Here is a 23721-nt window from a genome sequence, read left to right on the forward strand (position 1 = left end):
AGCACCACCTCAACCGAGCGAGGCTTCACTTTAAGTTGGCCTAGTACAGCAAACCTGTCAGCCTAGGAGGTAATCTCCTCTCTCTCTCCTTCCACTTCCCTCCGAGTGTTTCGTGTCGTGTGTATTCATGCATTAGCGCACGCAGAACTCATGGCCATAATCAAAATGAGCAAGATTTAGATCCCTATATTAGACAAAGACTCATAAAAGGAAACCAATTATTCAATTGAATCTGCAATGTAGTGAGGGGGGCACAAACAGAGGCGTCGTATGTGTGGAGAACGGAATTAATTTGACAGAGTGAATTACCTTATTATGTCTTTCAGCACTGATTGCATGCCAGAAAACATAAATGGGAGCATTCCCTTGGGAGGCAATATTGTATTGGTTCGTTATGAAATTAAAACTGCATAGCACTTATTGGATTGAGCCATAAGAGAAATTAATAACGGACAATGTAGGCTACCCGTTTAAACAAATCGGAAAAGATAAGACGTTTAAGGAAGATTCTATTTTGTCAAAACCTCTAATTACTGTAATGTTATTATTTAGAAATACATATGGCTTAACTTATTCTGTGAATGACGTGACTTCAATCTAGACCAGAGAAACCACAGATAACATGAAGTTGCAGAGCTGACAAGAACAAGAAAGGGAGAAAAAAGGGTAAGACATGAAGAGAAACTCTGTATATCTGACCTTTTCTCAACGTCTCTCAGACACCCCGACACATGCACCCTCCTCATTTTCTGCGTCTGGCAAAATTATGTCTTTGTGTGAATCACAGAGAGAATTCCCCACCGTAATTCCTATCAAAGAGGCTTTATCAGTCAAATCAGAGACTAAAATTAGGCTCAATGACCCTCTGTATACAGCCTAACTGTGTGTGTCACTCACTCGTGTGTGTGTGTGTGTGTGTGTGTGTGTGTGTGTGTGTGTGTGTGTGTGTGTGTGTGTGTGTGTGTGTGTGTGTGTGTGTGTGTGTGTGTGTGTGTGTGTGTGTGTGTGTGTGTGTGTGTGTGTGTGTGTGTGTGTGTGTGTGTGTGTGTGTGTGTGTGTGTGTGTGTGTGTGTGTGTGTGTGTGTGTGTGTGTGTGTGTGTGCAACTGACTGCATGCATGAATAGCCCAGCCTACTAGACGCCTGTGAAAGTGACCAGTGTGTCAGAAACCCTCACTGTAACTGAGATCTTCATAATGGTGTAAGTCACCACATCTGCTCTTCAGCATCAAGTTAGACTATATCTAAAAGATATAAAAAATAGTTAGAAATATATATTCTTTTTACATTTTGTTGAACTTTATAAATTCCAGTTGTTTTGAAATTGATTAAAAACTATACATATGTTAATCACTTTAAAATCATTCTATCATCACATTCACATTTAACCTTTTAACCATTAGTTGACTGTGAACAGTGTTACTATACAACTTTACTTGGTCAATTTGAACACGATAGCACATGTATGTACTGTATGTACTTTATCATGTCTATTAAAAGCATGAAGAAGCAGCCCATTCTGGCACCACTAAATCCCTGCACGTGGCTGGCATGTGAAAACCCTGGCAATTGATCGACTTGAATGTTGCCGGACCAATGATGGAAGGCTTCGTATTCGCCATGGAAGCACAGTGAAATTGGCACAAGATCTCAGTAATGCCCTCATTATTCATTAACCTCCGAGAGTCACGTCCACATTTCCAGAGAGATGTGTGTAACTCTAATAGGCTATCCACATGGAGATGGAAGAACATCCATGTGACAGTGTTATAAAAGCTTGCCAGCAGGGTTAAGTAACCCTGGCAGTGACTGACTTGATAGATTTGTTTATTAAGCACTGGAACTGCTGAAAAATAGCATAATTCCCTACGGAGCCGGTCACGGAAAAAAGGGATTTGTTGAGAGAAATAACAGGGCCAATCCAAAGCAGTGAGGGAAGTGGGTCAATGACAGACAAGGGCAAAGCCTCGGAGTGAGAGAGCCCTTATGGTCATGCAACCCTAACGGTGAGAGACATATGGCATTATTTCAGCATCATCATGACTGATTAATTCCGAATGTTTATTTTATTAAATGTATTTGTAACATTTGTTTTTACTTTATTATAGAAAACAATGAGTTTACTTTCTATATATCCTAACATTGTTATGATCACTTGGATAATGAATGATCTGATGATTATTTGTCATGCGAAATCAAATGTTTGATCACTCCAAGACTGTATCATAGTAGTACGTGCTCATAACTGCTGCCAACTGGCATTTACAGAGGTGTTTGATTGTGCAACCCTGTTTATAGAAACATTCTTCCAACTGGCAGAAGAAAGCTTGTTCTCTTGCAAAGTTGCAACACTATAGTAAGCTTTTACCGGACATGCTGGGCTGTGTCCGGTAATGCAGTGTGATGATGATCCCACACGTATGGTTGTCATAGAATGACTCATCTGACCATGATATGAAGGCGAAGCAGGGTGTGTGTGTCGGAGGAGGAGGAGAGAACTTGTCGGCAGACAATTGAGATGTGTGTCGTCTCTCTGACGCATTGGGAGTTAAATGCACTGAATGAAAGATGACTGTTTGACATTGAGTCAGCCGCTGTGTACGACTTGCCTTGTGTGCAAAACGATCGCAGCAGGAATATATGGTGTGAATTGTGTTGTCAATACAGCTGAAGGATTGTCTTCAGTTTATACCTCGCTTTATTGATTCTGAATCATTGTTTCCCTACTTCATCCCACACACCTCCCGTTAACAAATCAGTGCACGGGAGCAGATGGGGAATACAAACTGTGCATTCATTTTTGAGCAAAGCAAACCTGCGCACAACACAACAGACACACTAGTGTGAGTAAACAGGCTGTCAGTATTTCGTCTTCCCCCTCTTGCATATGTTGTGACTGCATGGGGTTCCCTACCGTGTCAGCCACGATACATTCATTAGGTGCTGGATTACGGGGAGTGGGAGGGGATCGAATCTGAAGTGGGTTGTAATCCCCATACACTGGCCTAATTTAATCTCACCTACTGTGCCATCCTATTACACACTTACGCCCTCCAACGTGCGTGCACAGACACTGACTGAAGGGGAGACGAGGAGGGGGGGCTTGAGGGGTTAGAGTGGGGTGACGGAAACAAGAGGTACTAAAGGAGAGAGCATGGAGTGGATATACAGTATTCTGGAGAGAAAAGGAGAGTTGAATAGTGCCATGGTGGGAGAGAAATAGCCTACAAGAAAAGAAAGAGGAAATTGAATGTCAAGGATTAAGGAGAGAGAACACAGACTGGAGGGGGTGAACCGAAGGAGACAGGGGAGATGGCAAAAACTAATTTTTTTGTGTAACTCCCTATTTTGTCAGGAACTATTTTAATCATTAATCATTTCCCTCCTTTGATTTTAATTAGCTCTTCTCTGACCTGGGAGGTCTTAACGTTCTGGTGCATCGCTGACAGCATAAGTGGGCGAGCCTGTGAGTCCATCAGCCTCTTCAGCTGTCATGCTGAATAGATTCTTGAATACATTAGAATGAATCACTGCTTGGTTGATTGTGTTCACGGCACCATTGTATGATAATGGAACATCCAAGTACACGTACAGTATGTACTTCTGCACCGAGTACATGTTTTCAAGAATAACAGCATTTTAACTATATCTCTCTGCTCCTTTGCTGCTCTTTCAGACGGAGACTTACTTTGAACAATACCACAATATAGAATAATAATGGGACGTATTCACTCAACTGATTCATCTCAGGCTACAGTGCATGCTTATTCCATATATTTTACCTAGATTATACTCACACAAACAGATATGGATCATCATATTGGTTTCTGCAACACAGGATTGATGAGCAAACGTGATAATGCAGTGATGTTAAACCGGTTGTTCACCTCGAAAGAAAGGGTTTATCTAACCTACACCATGTAACATGTGTTTATTATAGACCACCGCATTTATCCTACATTGAAAAATAATCATGTAATGTTGTTTTTTTATTTTTTATTTCTTTTTTTCAATTCATGTTTTCATTACTTATTATTTTTAGTTGACTACAGTATAATAAGCTGTTTGTATTTGCTCACCAAACTGGAGTGGGCATGTAAGTGGATGAACTGATACAATGAGACACTGTGTGTACCCCTGTATCAGACATCATGCTCCGCTGCACATCAGCATAATTTGTGTTTGTGTAAAAACCTTTTCAAGTTGTAGTCTCAGAAAAAAAGCGAGGGTTGTTTTTGTATTCGTATATTATAACTTTAGAAGTTTATTTGAACTTTCTCTTCTTCACAGGAACTTAATTATTATGAATCTTTTTTTGGAGGATGAGAGACTAAAGACATTGTAGTGATAGGGGAATTGATGAACAGATGAGGAGACAGGGCGAGATAGAGGGAGAACATGAACGATACCCAGGAGAAAACCAAAAAACCCAAACGCAGCAAAATGGATTGTATAGATTTATTTAGGGGAGCAGATGTCAGCTGGGTGGAGGGCGGAATAACAAATCCCATTGTGTGAGAGAGAGATGAGAGAGAAGAGACAAGATCGGGTCCGGACATTGTTAACAAGCTTAACGAGGTAATTATACTTTTTAGCAAAGAGCTCATCCTCCGGGCCAAACCGGGCTGGGTGGGGCGCAGAGAGGAAAAGGGTATGGGGGTGGGGTGATGTTGAGTTAACACAAAAATAATGGAGGTCTATTATCAGTAACCTTTTAGTATCGTTGATTATAGCGTTATAGGGTGTGATGTTGCTCGGGGGCGCTGGAGAGAGTGGATTGAATCAAGCTTAGATGGTGTAACAATGCAATGAGATGAAGCCAGAGAAGGATGTAAGAGAGAGAGAGAGAGAGATCCTTGTTGTGATTAAAATGTCACATGTGTAGGGGCAGATGTACTGTATAAGTGACACACACACACACACACACCTGCACTCTCTCAGGCCGTGTAAAGAATACCCTTGTGACACTAATTACATAACAGGAAGTACTGTGTACCCATCCTCAGCCACTGATGGTAGTTCTGCCTATACAGACCGAACAGACATGATTAAATCAACACGTCTGAAGTACAGAGAGGACTTCATTGGCTGTATGTGCTGTATATCATCCATCTTTATGAGTTCTCATTACGCTTAATGTACTTTCCGCTCGGCTTGATAACAAACATGATGTTCCCGACCTTCCCGTGCGCCTTTCATTTCTCCTTGGCTGCTCCCTCTTAATTCACCGCTTCCTGTCCTCCTTTCTCCGTCCATGTCCATCTTTACATTACATCTCTCCGCCGGCTGGACATACCAGACCGTCAGGGTATTATTTATGACCGGTTGGTGTTTTTGACGACCGGGCTTGCGGTTGGGTTCAGCGGGGACAAACAAGCCAACTGTAAACATTAGTGACAGGGCCATTACTGTTCCTGTCTCCTCCGCCAACACACTGGCCTCTGCCTGCTGACCCCAGGGTGTGTCTGAAGGACGCTGAGGTCTTTATCAGAACAAAAAGCAGTGTCCCACCCAGTACTTCCCACTATTCAGTTAACCTATTAAAGCAGTGTCCCACCCAGTACTTCCCACTATTCAGTTAACCTATTAAAGCAGTGTCCCACCCACTACTTCCCACTATTCAGTTAACCTATTCAAAGCAGTTTTCTGAAATAAAAACATAATGTTGCTATAGTGGTGCTCAATGTTTGTATGTACTGGTATTTGGCCACCGACCCCAGTTCTCAAAATAATTTGTTCCTGGTCCCTTTTATTTGTTCCACAGATATGGACCTTTTGAAAGCTACCGTATCCCAGAAAACACTGATTGAATTGGCTGTTTTCAATCATCATAAAAGGCTATTTTTAATAAAATTCAAACATACATATTATAAGTACCATTTTAAACAAACATCCTAATAACAAGCATTAATTCACAGTTAATAAAATATTGGTTAAAATATTTATATATATATATATATATATATCAGTATTTTGTTGTACAGAATTGACTGATATTGCATTTTTAAGGCCGTTATCAGCCATTAGGCCCATTACTGATATGATCAACGACTGTACAAGCACATCTAATGCTAATAGCTTATTGGTTAGCCATTCGTGGTTGGATCTGGCCGCTGCTAGGGCTAATTAACAGTACGGTAGTTGCTGACCTAGCGCGTGGTCTGGTCTATGTGTCCTATATTGGAAGTGATGTGGTCAGCATGGTTAGAAGCACGGGCCCGTGCTATGATCATGATGTGATGATGATACGCCTGTTAACCATAATGGAGAGAGGTTATACAGTGTACAGTCTCGGTCCTGCCATGATGCCCCTTTCAACCATGATAGGTTCTGCATGCGTGTGTGGCGTGCACACACGTGTAGCCTACTGTATGTGTCTTTGTGAAAGCGAGTGTGGGAGTACATGAATATGCATGAGGGTGTACACAGCTGGCTGTGGGTCCATGTGGGCTGTGTGTGTGTGTGGTTTGTCAGAGCATGTCGGCCTAACTCTCTAGCTGCGGGGAAAGGTCATCGCAGCGTCTTTTGCATCCCATTGCTCTGTGTCCCTTCGCTCTCTAGCTCCATTGCTCTGTGTCCCTTCGCTCTCTTGCTCCCCGTGCAGAGTCTGTTGCCGTTGGAATGATGGCCAACCTCTCCTGCCGTCTCTCGTCGTAAGCCAAAAAAAGGGGGACGGAAAGAGAGAGGAGACACTGTGGAGCTATAGCTTTTTGGTCGCAGCTGGACCTTCTGCGACAGAGGAATACCTGAGGACCAAGGGAGAGGAAAAGGAGAGAAGAGAGGGAAGGTAGGGATAGAGGAGAATAAGGAGAGGCTGGGAAAGAAGGAAGAGCGAAGAATTGTTAAGCCCCATGACGTGATGATGAATAGAACTCCTTTTTCACACCACCCTCTAGGACTCCTGTGGGTGCATTTTTACATTCTCAAAGTTAAATTAACACTCAGGATTTTACAGTTTAGAACCTAAGCACAGACAGAGACGCTTGTTGCTCCTGTTCACTGTGTGATGGGAAAGGACACAGATAGACAGACTGTTTGTCTGTTTACTTCCTTTGATACTGGTATCTTGTGTTGTTGAAAATTGGGGCGAGTTTCACCAAAATGTCATGTCCTTGATGTCTTTGCGCTGCCACACAGCACAGCGTGGAGGAATGGAGCCTATGGAGTAATGTGGAGGGAGAGGGGTGGGTGGGAGGGGAGGGAGAGAGTCACAGAGAGAGGGGCGGGAGGGAAGGGAGGATGGGGTGGATTTTGCCCGGACCGCCGCAGAGACAGAGGGTCTGCGCGACTCAGATAATGCAGCAGCCTTTGATGTCGGCCGGCTCTCCTTTGACGGGGAGGACGAGCCGCGTTTCACCTCGCACGCGTTTCCGCCGAGGAGTCCATTGGTAATGATTGGATTTAGTTACCGAGCCGAGGCGGTTTGCTGATGATAATGATAACAGATGTGACGGCGACGTTAGCCAGCCACCTCATGAGTCTGGGTTACTGTATCCATGCCACGTCTGTCCCTTCATACCACATTATCTTCCAGGGGGTTTGATGAAGCTGAATTCACACAATGTTGTTGTCTGTGTTGTTTGCGAGACCAGATGAGCCAATCCAAAAGCTCATCTGCTCTTGCCGGAAAGCATAATTCCGGATGTTAATGCTTGATGATGATGGGGGGCCGATAGGGCACTACCTGTAATTGCATTTCTGCACGTGATGCTAGCAGGTTGGCAGTAATGAACAATCTAATGACGCACGGCTGGGAGACCGTGATCTACAGGCATCTCCCTGTAGGGAAGAAGGAAGAGTGAAGCAAAGCATGAGAGGAAGAGAGCGAGATGGAGAGAGAGCTATCTAAGCAGCGAGAAGCTTTGCATTCAGCAGGGAGCAGAAAGAGAGAGATAGAAAGAAGCACTAATGAAAGAGAGAGAGAGATGCAGAGGGGGGGGGGGCACAAATATAAGAGAGATACACTGTAGGCAGTGACTGCAGTGAGTAAAGAGGAAGACTTCGAGGTAAAGAGAACATGTAGACATTACTGAAGGGCTGGTGAGAATGAGAGGGAGAGAGAGAGAGATAGGGAAAGCATGCAGGCAAGAGGACGAGAGATGTTGAAGATGAGAGATGAAGGAAGAGGGAAGAAAATAGAGAGCGATGAGCGAGCGAGGGAGGGAGAGAGAGGGAGTGGGGGATGGGGGGAGGAGGATGGATGGATGGAGGGGGGAGGGGAGAGAAATATTTGCTGTGTGCGGCAGGGCTGGAGTCAGGGCGTTGTCATGGCGATTGCGGGTGAGAAAAGGAATGGCAGAGAGGCTATTGACACCTAGTATTGGTACACAATGCTGCTGACATGCATGGATGCACACACGCACACACACACACACACACACACACACACTTTAAACAAACAAATGAGTCATGTTTAACGATGCCATCTCCCACCTCTAAAGCAAATATAAATGTTTTCTCTCTCTATCTCTCTCTCTCACACATGACACACACACACACACACACAGACACACACACACACACACACACACACTGTGTTGCCTGCCAATGAGATCCCTGACAGAGAGCAGTATCAGTGGCCAGTAGCCTACAGACCGCATGCTCTCTCTCTCTTATCTCCAATCATCTCTATTTCAATGGCAGGCAAATCCCCTTGAACCGACTTCACTGGTCGTACAATTACTGAAAACCATAGCATTCAATGTCAACACGGATGTGTGTGAGTGTGTGTGGGTGTGTCCTGTGTCGGTGTGGGTGTGTGTGCGCGCACTCGCCCTTGGCGTGCATGTGCGTGCACCTGCACTTCCATACTCTGAAGGAACATGCAGCCATAGGTGGGTCAAAGATGGATACTGCATGCACAGAAAAATCCTCTGTTAATATAACTGAGTGAGAATGGACGCAAATGGACACTTACTGATCACTTTTACTCTCTCTGTCTCTCTCTCTGATCACAAACATCCTCCCACTCTCTTTCCAGCATACAGTCATTTAGCGGCCTTTTAGCGGCGGTGCGTCTCCCTCTTGCCTCAGTCTCCAGCCACCTTGTGTTTCTTTGATTAGATCAGGAGCACTTAAGAAAAGTATTGCTGATTTGCACTTTTGTTTAAATGGGGCCTCTGTGATGCACTCTGACTCACCTGAACTGGTTTATCGTTACTGCGATGATGCTGATCGCTGCTCTGTTTTAACTGCTCCACAAAACTCCTGACTAATTGACTAATGCTATACTATACTAATGGTCTTTTATTCTGTACATGTTTTATCTTAGGGATTTACTATTACCGTATTACATTTGTATTTGCTTTCATCCTCAGCAATTGTGTGTGTGTGTGTGTGTGTGTGTGTGTGTGTGTGTGTGTGTGTGTGTGTGTGTGTGTGTGTGTGTGTGTGCGTGCGTGCGTGCGTGCGCGCGAGATGCATATTATTCGTTATGCATCATGTCTCACTCTGGGCATGCACCAGCAAGCCTGGTGCAGTAGGCGGGAAAGAGCAATCTTTGACACTTTCCCACAGTCGTCCTGCCACTGGGGCCTCTCCATGTAAAGTGTTAGCAAAGTAGAAAAGCCCTGTGTCTGACCTAGCTCATTTCCCTATGGTGGAGAGAGGGACTGATAGAGAATAGACAGGAATTACGCTGTGCATCCAACCTAAAGGGACCGTGGCAGATGTTTCGGGCAAATTCTACATCTTGGCTCTAAGCTGTCTGCAAGGAAGCTTAGGGCGGAAGATGTTGCTTTGCTAAATGGCAGAATATCTTGAAAATGCACAACCTGTTGAAGGGGAACTGGAAAAGATTTAGACAGAAATGTGCATACGTCGATGTTGCAAAGACAACTGGGCATAACATCTGGCTGTTACGGAGTGGGGTCATGGAGGTTTGTGGGTTTCTGGTCAGGCTGAAATCTTTCCCAAATTTGGAGTCCTACAGTAGCCTAAAGTTCGCAATAGATAAAGTACGTCACAGGACTGGCCACATGAAGTCTGGCCATGCAATTATTAGTCCGTTTGTTTTTTATTTGCGTCTGCATGAGCTCTCTTCCTCCTGTTTTCTTTCATCTCTTTGATTGACAGTGATGTTATTTGTCCTCAGTTGTCCTGTCCTGACTTGCCTACCGACTGTCCCAAATCGATGTCGACGTGTTGTGAAGGACAGTTGGAGGACGTTCTCATTCATCACACACACACTCTCCTCCCCTCTTTTCAGGGTGTGGTGGTGTGTGTGCGCCAGTGGTCCCTCTGGAGCCAACCACGTGTCCTTACATGTCACACGAGCCTCTAGCAGCTGTGGTCTCCAGTGCTATATAGGCCACTTATCACCTGACCCCCGGGGACCACTCCGTTCTCCTCTTGTCTCCATCTGAGTCGATGAGTCGACTGCACAAGCCCTCCTCAAAAGCCACGCTACCTACACTCAGCCCACGCAAACACCTTCAACTATAGTCTGGTAGCACAGCGATGTGATGTGTGCACGTCCACATGAATGCCTGCATGCACACAGTCACATCTTAGGTAAATCGCAGACTCCCGTCACTCCTTGGCTTTTTCCCTCTAGTCACTACAGGGAACAAAATGTCACCGGCAAACAAATCCAAACGAAAAAACACGTGTTTTGTATAGCCCTTAAATCACCTTTACAGCAGTCGCTAATGGTTTTACAGGCCCATGTTTAAATTAAGGAAACAACAGTCCTGTCCTTAGAACTTCCGTTAGGCAAGCAAAAATGAATCCTTGTTGAGAGAGAAAAGAAAAGGAAGAAACTCAGATAGGGTCACCCAAAAATTGACCCACGAGTGAGTCCTATGCAAATTCAAAACAAACAAAATAATGAATCAGTTTTGTTTTTTATAATCAAATGTAACCATGCAGAAACACATATAAGGAACGAAATATGTTTTGTGCTCAAAGGCACTGACTATGCTCATGCATTTTTATTAATGCATTTGAATAATGATGCCTGCCTTCCAGTGATGTTGCATGTTGTTTGTGTTGTCGTGAGTGCCTTGTGATGTCCTCTCGAGCGTGCCGTCTCTGGTGTCTGCATGGGCCACTTCCACTGTTGTCAGCTGTTTTCTGCTGGACTTGCTTGACACTCTGGCAGACCCATGTGTTGATCCCCAAAGGCTGTTTGTGCACACATGCACACACACACACACACACACACACACACACACACACACAGACTCTCTCTCTCTCTCTCGCTCTCTCTCTCTCTGTCTGCATCTCACCTGTCTGATCTTTCTGATATGGTGCCTGCACACGCACCCACGTACACAGTTACCCAAGAATCTCTGCTGACGTACGTGCCAGCTATGTTCTTTGCAAAAGGAAAACTGAAGGTCAGAATGGGCGTCTGAGTAAACGAAAACTAAACAAGAAGGAGAACTGTGGGTAGTGAAAAAAGAGTGCAGCAGGAGAGGCTGACTGACAGAGATAAAGAGAGAGGAAGGGATGGACCCGCTGTAGGCGGAGGCTGAAGATTCTGACAGCAGCAAGGGAAGCAGAGGGAGAAGGTCACTCCTAATGGCTCTTCCGCCTAATTTCATAATGCCACATGATTGCTCCTATTTACCCCGGCTAATGTTATGACCAGCACAGCATTCCTACCATGGCGTGTACACCATTACTGCCATGTCCAACATGCAGTGCAGCATATCACAGAATTTTATGGGTACGCGTTTTGCTTAATTTATACTCTAGTACGATAGTGTCACATTGCCGGGGGAAAAAAACAAATCTACAACCTCTTGACTTTGTAGATTGACCTATTTGTAGATTGGCTTCATTTTCAGGTTTGACTGAATACATGTGAAGAAGTGTTGTCTGACTATTACTAACCCATAACCCTAAATCTAACCCTAACCTCAGTCTTAACCGGCCCGTAAGTCTCCTAACCTCATATCAGTCTTAACTGGCTTGTAAGTCCCCAAACCTCATATCAGTCTTAACCGGACCGTAAGTCCCCAAACCTCATATCAGTCTTAACCGGCCCGTAAGTCCCAAAACCTCATATCAGTCTTAACCGGCCCGTAAGTCCCCAAACCTCATATCAGTCTTAACCGGCCCGTAAGTCCCCAAACCTCATATCAGTCTTAACGGCCATGTAAGTCAGTTTCACGATGTTTTCGCTACAGCGGCAGTCATTTAATTTCCTAATCGCAGCAGAGAATACATGCAGTTGGCTCCAGGCGAGCCTGCTGGCTCGATGTGCAGTCAGGGACAAAGTAGCATGCAGTCAGGGACAAAGTAGCATAGTCAGGGACAAAGTAGCATGCAGTCAGGGACAAAGTAGCATGCAGTCAGGGACAAAGTAGCATACATACAAATATTACTCAACTACAAGGGAACATGCTTTCTGCACTATTTGTACTCAAAAGTTACAAATAATAAAACAAATAAACATAACAGAAATGAATATTCAAAGAGAAACTGGTGAAAGCAAAAAAGCTATTACAAGAAATTGGCTACAAAAGAACTGTCCTACTGCCGACCTATTTTTCAACATTGTGAAACAACTTCATCACCTAGAACAGATGACCTATTCTTTAAGACTGCAAAAAGAGCTGGGTGAAAGAAGATGGGAGAAATGGACAGAGTACTTAGCTAGGGGGGTGGATGTGGAGTGAATATGTTTGGTGTCTTTCCGGTTGTCATTTAATGTAAGGAACCCAAAAATCTGTAATATGTATTGCTGCTGTACATCCCATGACCTCTTGTTTTGTTTAGTTTTTTGTCTTTTGTTTTTACTCATATTTTATTTTTTATTTTTACTGTTGATGTTTCTGTCCTATTGTATGTCTTGTTTCTCTTTATCTGTTTTGCATATTCAAAAATTCCAAAATAAAGAGTTAAAAAAGAAAAAAAAAGAGAGAAACTGGCCATATATGGAGTGTGTCACGAGGAGTGACTGACTGATTGGAGATGCAGGTTTTCATAGTAAACTGTGACCTACGGTCACAACAAATACTAAAGCACAAAGGGTAGGTAGACTAGGTACCCTCACAAAAAACATGCAGTAATTCTCGTCTCTAAACTGCCTCCCCCTGGCCAGCCTAATGGAGGGGGAAGGAACTGGTTGGAAAAACGTGTTCTTTCCATGCACTACATCCAAACGGGGAAACTCCCCGGCTTGGACTTGGACACTAGACAATTGACCCTGCGTGAGCTTGCTAGATCTATGTGAGCTTGTAGATCTGCTATTTTCACCATATTTTAAGTGGTACTTTATCCCTTCCTATAAATGTGGCGAAGTCAAACCTGCAATATTTGTGCTTGAAGTGTAGTGAAGTGAAAGTCATAAGTATCCAAAAATACAAATACTTGAGTATGATGTGAGCTCAATGTGTGGATGCATTTGCATGTTTGTGCTTCGGATGCTTCTGTGCATCTCATCTTGCATCATGGTCCTTGGGTGTGTTTGTAATTAGCAAGCTCTGCACTTCAGGCTCGGAATCTGACTGATGATGCCGCTGCTAACACAAGCAAATCACACCCAAAGGCAAGGATGTGGAGATTTAGCGAGCATCTGTGAGAGTGTGAGAGAGAGTGCACACATGAGTGTGTGCATTCAATAATCTTGTGTGTGTGTGTGTGTGTGTGTGTGTGTGTGTGTGTGTGTGTGTGTGTGTGTGTGTGTGTGTGTGTTTTTAGTTCATGAGTTCAGCGGTTTTTTTGTGTCTTTCTTTTTCCTAGTTGTTCTCTCAGCTTATTTGTGTGTAGACTATTTACTTTTTGTATGTCAGCAAATTCATTACAAATTAAATTACTTACTTATAAAATATATATACGCTATACTACATTGTGGGCGGCTGTGGCTCAGGGGGTAGAGCAGAATATCCAATGATCCGTGGGTCGGAGGTTCGAATCCCGGCTCCTCCTATCTACATGTCGAAGTGTCCTTGGGCAAGACACTGAACCCCACATTGCTTCCAGTGTTTGCCACCATTGGTGTGTGAATGTGGGAAGTGAGGATGCTGGCGTTGACTGTTCGCCGCTTCACCTCCCAATGAATGAATGAACCATTGTAAGGCGCTTTGAGTATAGGCACGTAGTGCATAGAAAAGCGCTATAAAATGCAATCCATTATTATTATTATTATTTGGTGTGCATCTTAGGAACTCAAACCTATTTTTATTTATTTTTATTCTGGCTTTTTCTTTCTACAGAAGTTACACTAATTTCCTGTGTCAAATTGACTGACAGGCGAGCCTAAAGCAGTTAATCTTATCAGTAGTGGCCTAAGTGAGATGGAGCAAACATGCTGGAAGCTGAGGGGGCCAGACTACTGGAAGCTGAGCGGGCCAGACTACAGCATGGGGCAGCACTCCATCTGCACCGCTGCCTCCATTAACTGACAAGGGATTAACTGACCTGCTGACACACAGTCTGATCTACTGATATGCACATGCACGCGTGCACACACACACACACACACACACACACACACGTATGTGTGTGCACACATCCATAAAGGGAACCTGATATACTCAATTACATCAAGGCAACATCCCTGCTTTGCGATCCTTATACATCGGTTGACTGGGCAGTAATCCCCACATACGCTCTTATCTCTTTCTTTCTTTCTTTCTTTCTTTCTTTCTTTCCTTTTTTTTCTTATTTATGTCTCCGCCAGGTCGAAGGTGTGGCCAAGACTGTCTGTGTGTGTGTGTGTGTGTGCTTGTTCGTCCGTCTGTGACAGTGTACGACTAATCTCTGGCACTGTTGGACTATCAGCGTGAAACTGCATGCACACACATGGAGGCCTCAAATAAATCAGTGTGTAGCACCAGTAGGAGGCCGGTTTTAGCAACAAAACACTCCGACAGAATTGTCCAAACCGGTACACATTATCTCTATAGTCATGTGCTCAAGATGGATCTGTCCCTTTTTCATATTCCATCCTGATCAGCTAAGATTGGCATCTAAAGTTTAGATGCCAATAGTGGCTTGTTGAGGGCAAAATGCCTCAAATCATGAACACAGCATCCGATCGCCGTTAAACTTTACGTTGACCTGTTATAGCACCACCAGGAGGCCAATTTTTGCTAAAGAAATGTTACAATTAAAATCAAATCAACAAGTTGTCTCATGACACTTGTACACATGTAGAGCAGAGAACCATTACTCCACAGATTTTGTCCAAACATGACGCAAATCGGTACACATTATCTCTGTAGATGGAACTGTCCAATGTTTCATATTTCACCTGATTGGCTAAGATTGACTTCTATTGCCTGGCCTAGTGGAGGCCTGTGCTCCGAGGAACACCTTTCTTTCTTTCTTTTGAATTTTTCTGAATGTTCTTGTCTGCCCTTTGATCTGCATCTTTCTGTCTGTCCTCTGTTGTCTCTCCACCCCCCTTTTCCCCGCTCAGTCCCTCCATCCTCGCGTCTCCTCTCCTGCCTACGGATGTCTTAATGAGTCCACTCCCTCCTCCTTTAATTATTCACCACTTTTTTTATTCTACCCTTCCCACCGTGTCTTAAGGGGGAACAACATCAATAAATAAATCAAGCCGGCGGTTAGCTTCCTTTGCAGTCCAGGCCATAGGAGGCACGAGTGCACACGTGTACCTGCATGAGAGAGAGAGAGAGAGAGAGAGAATGAAAGGGGGATTGAAGAGAGACATGGGAATCTGTATCTCAGCTCTGTCTTTACAACCTTTGACACTTAAGTCTACAGGCTTGAAGAAGAGTTAGCTTTACAAACAATGAAATCCTCAGAGAAATTTCTACTGTAACTGGAGTGATTCCCGTACAATTTGGAGTGTGTGTGAGTGTGTGTGTGTGTGTGTGTGTGTGTGTGTGTGTGTTTCTTCCTAAGAGTAAGTGTGCATAGAGCACGTGCATGCGCATATAAACCATGTTAGTGTCCATGCGTATGAATAACTGAATTTGTATGTGCACGGAGGGGATGCTGTGTGGAGACCCTGTTGTCATGGCAACCTGGGTGGTGAGAGTGGGCGTTTGCCATGACCCCCCAACAACCTTTAATTTCTCTAGCTTTTTGTCACTCCAAATTGTGACCTCTAACCCTGAGCCGAGGGGGGTGGGGGATTTGGAAATTGAGGGAAAGAGCCTGAATGCTATCACCGTGGTGGTTGGGAATCGTGTTGCGGTAAATGGTGGAGCTTATGCTAATAATGGTATTGATATATGTGCTGTCCATACACCCTGCTTCCTGATATGCTATAGGCACTGGATGGTTGTTTTATTCCCCATGCTGGTGCAGTCATTTTCCATTTGGAGTTGACCATAGCTCATCGGTCTTGAACCACATGTTACATGGTCTTTTAACTGAAGCCCATAGAGCGTCGCAGTTCCGCCCCCTTTCAGAACTACGAGTGGCCTAGGAAATGATTCTCCATTCATTTTCTCCATAGGCTTTTCAAAAAGTATTTATTTAAAGACGGTTACGCCGCGGACAAAGCCAACTCGGATCGTGACAAATCATGACAATAATTACAATGTTTTGGGCCGATCAAATAATTAGTAAGAAGAAAAACAAAACAAATAGTGTTGTATCCTGCCTTTATTTTCTTCTTTCAAATTATTTGATCGGCACAAAATATTGTGTTTGTTCGGCCTTCTGGTCACGCCCTCTCGTCATGCAGTAAAGCCCCGTTCCAATAAAGACGGAGATATTGAATTAATCTGCCATATTGCCTATTGTCTAGGGCAGAGTGCTGCGGTTTATTAAATTGACAGAGGAAGGAAGGAAGGCACTGAATATAGAAGGCAAGAGAAAGGAGAGAAGACGGGAGGATAGGGGAATATGAAATGCATTGTGAAAAGTGAGGGAAAGCTTTTAGCCAAGTGTCAGGTGCCAAGGGGCTTGAGAGAACGTAGGAGAAAGATTGATAATAAAACAGGTGACAAGAAAATAGGCACTCGTCAGTCTTTTGTCTGTCTCCAGTCCTGAGGAGGAACACTCAGGGAAAGCCTGAGTGGGGCCTGTAGCGATAGGCTCCCTGAATGAGGAAAGATGCATCTCCTGTATCGCATGGGGAATTGCAGAGAGTGGGCAGATGCAATATAGCAACAGAAACAGGTAACTGGTGTTATTTCACATGATTTGTGGTATTCTTTCTGCTGTACCGACAAAGTGGGCCAGAGAGTTTGTCTCACTGCAACAGGCTCATGCATTAAGTATGGCCCTGCCAGAGAGAGGGAGCGGGGGATTGGAAAGATAGGGAAGGAGACAGCAGGAAATCAAGGTATGGAAGGGCACTGTCAGTCTGGGCCTGTGCCAAATCTATGGCTAAGGCCTGCATTATGAATTATGAATTTGCGTGAATTTAGGGCAAATTGTGTCGACAGGAAAGGGAGGCCTATAAATAATTTACTTTGCTGGGGGCCCGATCCCCCAGCCCCCCGCCAGCACCACCTTGGTCACCAAGACCTCACTTACTCACGTTTCCTGCTCGTTGACCCTTGCAATCTCTCGCTCTCATCTCCTCTGCTGGGGCCCGACGTCTGTCTGTCCATCTCTCACACACCACTCCCCTCCTCCATTTAAACGGCTCTCTTTCTTCATCCTTCTCTCCTTCTCTTTTTGGTCTGGTGTTTTTCCAGACAGACGACCCCTGAAGGCTGAAGGGATGAGGGGAGTGGGGGTGTAAAGGGGGGGGGTGCGCATGTATTCATTTATTTTTCGCCCCCCCTTCCGCCTCACCTCCTCCCCCTACACATCTTCACAGCTGGAGGTGGTTAATATTTAAAGACAAGCCATGACAGGACACAGGGCTGCGCACATGTTTACACACACGCACAAGCGCACACACACACACACGCGCACACTACACACACAATACAATGAAGCAAAATACAATAGTGCTGCTCAATTGATCCAAATACAGACAAATGAGGCAATATACTTTCAGACTAGATTATATAACTTGGACTGTTTACATGGAACAAATCCAACAGGCCCCTTTGATACCAATACAGTATATCGACTCCTCATGTGACCATGCATGTGAGGCTACAAAAAGGTAACCCTGATATATATCAATATGGGCTATTTTTACAATGGAGGAGTCACGGTTTGTGTGAAACCTTGATCCTGATTTGACTCCTATGGTTTGATCTTATGTATTTATTCCTCTTCCCCACAGTAGGAAGGCATGGAGGTGTTGCCACGCTCTGCCTTCACAGAGAGAGTGCCTAGAGGCCAGTCAATTCATCTAAGCTAAGAATAAATAAATAAATTGCAATAGTAATCGTTCAAGGTTTTTAATGATCCTTAGGGTCATCCAAATAACATAACATTAAAATAGATTATTATATAAATTGTGGATCATGGTAAATTCAGGGGTTGAAAGTTGCGGTACCAGTGTTTTTCATGCAAAACTAATGCTTGCAATTGATTCAGAATCATGGATAACCCCTAGTTTTTTTTTCGTTTTTTTTAAAGAAATTTTGGATAGAGCTAAATAAAATAAAGGTCAGTTTGTGTATTTTACATTTACTTTTTACTTGTTCATCAAATATCGGTCAAAACATTGGTAATCGGTGGTCTAGGACATTGCATTTTGGTGGTCTAGGACATTGCATTTTGGTGGTCTAGGTGTTGCATTTTGGTGGTCTAGGTGTTGCATTTTGGTGGTCTAGGTGTTGCATTTTGGTGGTCTAGGACATTGCATTTTGGTGGTCTAGGACATTGCATTTTGGTGGTCTAGGACATTGCATTTTGGTGGTCTAGGACATTGCATTTTGGTGGTCTAGGTGTTGCATTTTGGTGGTCTAGGTTGGTGGTCTAGGTGTTGCATTTTGGACCCTAAAATCGGTCTGGCTCTGATTGAAGGACCGCGACGTCACCCACTGTGTCTACTTAATACTCATTACTACGACTGAATGGACACAATTTGACAGCTAATGGCTGACAGGAGGTGTTCAGTGTTCACAGCACACTGCCAGAGCTGCAATTAAACTCTACCATTGATGGCAAACTGAATAACATTAATATAAAACCTCAACCACAACTAAAACCTTTTCATGTAAGCAAAACGCCCCAAAGCTGGAGGAACATGAATAATGGATCCACTTGCAGAATAGATCTGGTCGATTTGGCTTGCAAGCTTGATACGTGGCCAAACTGGCCGTGGCTGATGTCCTGCCTGCGCTCGTGTGTTCCCATGGAGAATAGAAATGAACAGAAGAACATAACTGGTCAAGTCACCCTGACCAGTGATTCTTTTTAATGTCGAGTTTGCCCAGTTTGATAGGCCAAGGACCCCCGTTTAATATGGGACACCAATCTGCAGTTTCGTCTTTTGACGGGTGCTAGCCCCGCCAATGCCTGGCGTGTGCTCCTCCCCCTGGGGGGGTCCCTTCAGGGGGTCCCAGGGGCTTTGCGAACCATTGGCCCAGTCCACAATGTCTCTTTTAGCTCGGGGATTGAGCGACTTCAGATGGTGCCCTTTGATGAACTCCTGGTAATAGTTTTTAAAGGCACTCAGAAACGACGTGGGTGGGGCCAGTCCAGCGCCGCCCAGCTGCAGCAGTTGTCTTCTCGGGGTGTGACCTTTGACCTGGTCCAATGAGGCAGGTAACAGGGACGGGATTGGATCTCTGACAGCTGCACAGCGGAGGCATTGAGGTTGTGAAGTCAGGCATCTGCTGCCGTGTCGGTGTCACTCACCTCAGTGATAGCGGCGGGGGCCTCGCTGGCCCCATGCCGCGCTCACCACATGGAGGCACGCGTGCGTGTGTGTGTGTGTGTGTGTGTGTGTGTGTGTGTGTGTGTGTGAGAGAGAGAGAGCGCGAGGGAGAGAGAGAGTCTCACATCAGTCTCACATCACCATGTTTAGGTGGTTAGGCTCAGAAGGCACTGAGTACATGGCAGCCTTGCATGACACTCCTCTCCCTCCCGTTTTTGCCACCGGCTGATTCGGTCTGGCTTATTAGCCAGGCTACCTCTGTCCTCCTATCTCTCTCTCTCTTTCCCACACACACACCAACACTCACTCACCCAACCTATTATAGTGTTCCCCTTTACTGCCCCTGCTCAAATCACCGGAATATTCCCTGTTAAGGTCTGCCATCTGACAAGGGACCTACTGGAGCATATGCCACTTTATCTGTCTGATCACCTCGTCAGACTACTGTACCTGTGTTTCTGTCTGTCTGGCTACATACATAATGTGATCTTGAGCTGCAGCATGAGCCATCCAGACGTCTGTCTGACATCGTCTGGGACAGGTCTGCAGTGCTTTCTGAACCCAGCGTCACAACTAAACCTGAGAAGCAGTGTTCTGTTTTTATGCACCGCACTGCATATCTCCAACCAACTCCCAGAACACCATTCAGATTGGCGGGCCGGGTGGCACACCGGAGGGCGGACGGACGCGGAGCAAACGGACCAACATCCTGCTATGCAAAGGATTGGGCGGCACCCCCAGAGGCCATAATAACCAATCTATCATATTTGACATGCTCCTCCAAGTTTGGGATTATGTTCTCCCGTCCCAACTCAGGTCATGACCATCTGGCTGACTGCATGGCTCCATTCATTGCAATCTTGGCTAACCCTTTGGGGCTTACCCCTCAGTCATTAAGCATTAGGAATCATGCTTGACTAGTATAATAATACACCACTGTTCTTATAGCATTGCCAAGGTCTGTAGCCAACTAAGTAAGTTACAAACGACCTGGCATTTCTCATACGCTGAAGACTCCATTCAGCTGCATGTTCCCTGATATTGACAGACAATTCATAATGCCTGTCTCAGGATATCCAACCCAGATAAACCCTTGGGGGGTCAAAAAAAAACATGATGCTCACAAACACATGTAGCTGCTCATGATATGGTAAGTACGGTAAAGCCGGAACTGTACAGTTCATTACATGAATTACATCGTATTCAACCATTTTATCCATTGGTTTCTAACAATAGACTAATGTGGACTGTATAGGCACATACATATAGTTTATGACTGTCTCATGCCCAAAAGGTCATCTACATAAAGCATCTACAATTTCATTTGTGAACTTTCAATGAGTTAAATGAACACTCTGGACTTCACCTAGTGCACTATCTTTCTTTCTACACACAGTAATCTGGAAATGACTGTGTGTGACATATTGTCTGTACACAGGTGTTCCTGTGCTTTTTCTGCAAAGGGTGCACGTGTGTGCGACGCATTCCAAGTATGTTTTGTTTGTCTGCCTGCCTGCCTGAGCAGACACAAACACGGCAAACAACAATGCTGCCTTTGTGAATTGTGATTGGCATGCAGTGTGACACGCTGTGAGGGCGCCCCGTGGTTAAATGAGCGCGGCGCTCCGCTCTTGTCCTTTGGGTCTCCTCCACCTCAAAGGATAAGGTGCTGGTGACGGGCACATGCCACCGCCCTGCTTTACCTCAGAGGACATGGTGCTGATGACAGGCACGCCATCGGCCCATCGCCCCGGGTCACATTAACACCGGGACCTGCCTCACACGGTTCACCATGCACCAGTAAGCCGATAGGCTCCCGCTCCGTTCATCCACTTCTAATGGTATTTGGGAACGGCCGGATCACCGTAATTGGGAACCCCCACCTCTAGCTGCCACACCATCCCCACCCCCGCCCCCCCCGCCTCCTCTCCTGAGATCTGCCACTGGGAGCAGTGGTCAGAGAGAGAGAGAGATGGGAGAGCAAAGGGGTGAAGGATGCCACATTGATTGTGTAAAGCTGGTGTGTGTGTGTGCGTGTGCGTGAGTGTGGATAGTCTGGATTAGCGTCACAGCTGTCAGCCCGCATCGCCCCCAACCCCCACCCCTTCCCTCTCTTATCCTCCTTCCCATTCTTCCCATAACCTCTCTCTCTCTCTGTCCTTTCTCTTCCTCTCTCCGTCCTTCTTTTCTTCCCTTGGCCTCACCCTCTCTCTTCTGCTCCCCTCCTCTCCCCTTTGCACATCAATCCATTCTCTCCTCTCCTCTCCTCTCCTCTCCTCTCCTCTCCTCTCCTCTCCTCTCCTCTCCTCTCCTCTCCTCTCCTCTCCTCTCCTCTCCTCTCCTCTCCTCCCTCCTCCTCTCCTCCTTGTTGTTTCATTGTTCTGACAGGGGAAGCTGTTGATTGTATATGGCTCATTTAATCCTAACACCTAATGTTTAGTCTAAACTGCTTTATTAAGGGTCTAATTCTCGCTTGGTCTTCCAATTGCGTGTCTTTTTCCGCTCTGTTAAATTAGGCGGCTTGTTTATTCAGCGTGAGAGCGTAACCCCCCCCCCCCCCCCCCCCCTTTGTTTTTTCCTTTAATACTCCTCCTCCTAATCTAACGTGTCGTTCAGTAGAGCTCTCCACTGACTGGCGGGCAGATATCCATGCCAATTATCGGGCCGGCCATTACCTGAGAGATAAAAGAGAATAATCACTGCTCTCAGTGCTCTCAGTCGGGGTCTCTCTCTCTCTCTCTCCCCTCCCTCTAACCTTGCCCCACTCTCCAAGGTCACTCCTCAGTCCAGTTTGGTTCTGCCAGCTATCAGTGGTGTGGTATGCCGAGCCAACATCTTTCAAACGTGGCATCCATTCATTCTCAATCAACCAACTGCGCTGACGAACAATTGTCCTCCCTCTGTCCTCCTTGTTTCCTTTTCTTTTTTTTCTTTTTTTTTAAAGATATTTTTTTGCGGCTTACGCCTTTTATTGATTTTTGAAGGGACAGACAGTAGGCTGACAGGAAACGGGAGAGAGATGGGGGGATGACATGCAGTAAAGGCCGTGTCGGGTCCGGGAGTCGAACCCGCGGCACACTGCGACTGGATTACCAGTCCGGTGCCCAGACCGTTACGCTACGGCCTGGGCCTGTTTCCTTTTCTTTTGTGTTATTTGAGGAAGAATATATTCTGTTAAATTGTGCCCTATATTACTTTGTCGGGATAACTTCATTTGTGTAATCACAGTGATGTTTTTAGTTGTTAACGATGCAAGTTGGGAACAATGAAAATACATAGCCCTTCTCCACCCTATATGCAATACCTGTTATATCCGTCATAGCTTTATAGTTTTGTCTGTCTGTCTGTCTGTCTGTCTGTCTGTCTGTCTGTGTAAGTCCTTGTGCAGTGGTAAACCTGTGGAGAATGTGTGGAGAATGTCTGAAGAGTGCAAACTGACTGTGAAAAGTGGGCTGACTGAGTAATCCAATGGCAGGCTGGGGTTGCCATGGTATAGCTCAACTACTCAGCTACCTTGTTGTTCTGGAAGCTTTACTTAGCAAAACCATAAGATGTAGGTGAGGATAAATTGTTTCCCTCGTGTCTGGAAACTTGCCTATGTCTTCCCACACTTCACAAAGGTGGTGATAGACAAGATCTAAACAATTACACAACTCAAATCGTTTCTCTCATACTCGTTTCTCTCATACCCCACAATAAATTTCACATTGATAACCTTGTCTCCAAACTGAGACAAAATTATTTTTTCTCTGTAGAAATAAATCTAGAACATGTTCAAGATATCCTTTAGCATGTTGTACTTTGTCTCAATGGCGGTGTGCTTCAGCTTGTCATGTGAGATACTGAGTACTGTAAACAGTCAGCAGGGCAACGCCACATGGCGCCGCGGGGGAAGAGGATAGGCCATGTGTTGTGGCAAGTACCGGCTCCAAGGGTGCAGATGGGGAACGGGTAGCCTTCCTCGCAGGGGTGGCTAGCCTCGCTCAACATGACTGATAGCATCTTTATCACACACTTATCACCACCACGCGTTTGCCCAGGAACAGCAAAGAGCTGTTCCGA

At 45.2% G+C, this 23721-nt stretch overlaps 1 protein-coding gene across 8 annotated transcripts in view; it reads left to right on the forward strand.

The window, feature by feature from the left end:
- Nucleotides 1–6561: 6561 nt before the first annotated feature.
- l1cama (L1 cell adhesion molecule, paralog a) overlaps nucleotides 6562–23721 on the forward strand; it is a 46678-nt gene continuing 29518 nt past the window's right edge. For all 8 annotated transcript variants that reach the window (XM_083769145.1, XM_083769147.1, XM_083769148.1 and 5 more), the window contains exon 1: nucleotides 6562–6786. The gene's annotated coding sequence lies outside the window, so the exon portion shown is untranslated. The remainder of the gene's footprint in view (nucleotides 6787–23721) is intronic.

Source organism: Protomyctophum parallelum, assembly GCF_964188405.1.
Source record: "Protomyctophum parallelum genome assembly, chromosome: 7".
NCBI lineage: Eukaryota > Metazoa > Chordata > Actinopteri > Myctophiformes > Myctophidae > Protomyctophum > Protomyctophum parallelum.